Source organism: Saccopteryx leptura, chromosome 6 (assembly GCF_036850995.1).
Source record: "Saccopteryx leptura isolate mSacLep1 chromosome 6, mSacLep1_pri_phased_curated, whole genome shotgun sequence".
Taxonomy (NCBI): domain Eukaryota; kingdom Metazoa; phylum Chordata; class Mammalia; order Chiroptera; family Emballonuridae; genus Saccopteryx; species Saccopteryx leptura.
The window spans coordinates 190,697,475-190,698,803 of NC_089508.1; positions in this window are offsets into that span (position 1 = coordinate 190,697,475).

Genomic DNA, 1,329 nt, shown 5'->3' on the forward strand with positions numbered 1-1,329 from the left:
TGCCCACTACAGTACGGTTTTATAATAGAATCTTATAAACACATCTCAATAATGATTATATAATCTATATATGATATATATATACATATAACATCTTATATATTTATATCACATTTGTATATAAACATACACATATATGACAGAGAACCAAATACACAGGCCACATGTACAGTTGAAACATAAATATAGAAATGCATATGGACATTTGTAGCTAAGTATAGATGTATGTTTGTCGCCATGTGTTATGTGTTAAAAGCATGAGCTCTTTATACTAAATATCGAATTTCAAACTTGTAACCAGGTTAATCTTTTGATATGTGATCTATATCTCAACAAAGGTGTTATTAAAAAAACAAACAAAATACAGGCGCCAGGGTCGGCCTGGATATCTGACTTCTGCTGTTTAACTTGCTACCCAACCTTGGGGAACTGAGCTCTCTGCTTGTCAGTGTGCTCATATGTAAAATGAGCATAATAATAAAATGTCTCTCAGAGGGCTGTTATGAGAACTGAATTAACACATGTACAGAGATGTGAACAGTACCCAGGACAGAATACACATTTAATAAACGTTAACCATTACAATTACGGCCGTCTCTTCTCTGGGCACTCCGCTCGCTGACCTCCAGCCCTGGCTGTGTGGGACTTCTGGAGCTTTTTCTGAAAGGCCATGCTCCCGAGAACCTTGCACACCTGCTCCGCACTCAGCTCCTCCAACTCCCTCTGCCTGCCTGACTCCTACGAATCCTTCTGGCCTCAACTTAATCATCATTTCCTGGGGGAGGACTTCTCTTAATTATAAATTAGGTTAAAATCTTCTACTTTTATGTTTCCATAATATCTTATATTTCCTCTGTGATAAAACACATTCTTATCTTGTAAATGTTTCAAATATCTATCTTTCTTACTTGGCTGTGGCTTCCAGAAAGGCGGACACCCTGGGTGTCCCTTTGGTCAGCACTGCAGTGGGCCCGAGTAAGTGCTCAATTAATATTTGTTGAATGTATTGAATTTCTTCTTGAGTGAGAACCACCTACACCACGGCTTAAAGAACGCTAAGACCCTTCCTGTTGCTCTCACTCATTTCCTTTCTTTTCTAACCTGCAAAAGTTCCTGCATTCATAAACTTTTAAAAAAAAATTGAACTCACTGGAGTAAATGATTTCTAAGTGCCTAATGTTACTTGATTTTATCCGGCTTGCAGCATCAAAATCAAACCAACTCTCCCATCAACATGCCGGCCACACCCTGCACAGCGCTCTGCCAGCAGGAAGAGCATCTGGGAGGGCTGAGCAGAAACCTCCGGCATCTCCTTACCTCCGGCTTTTG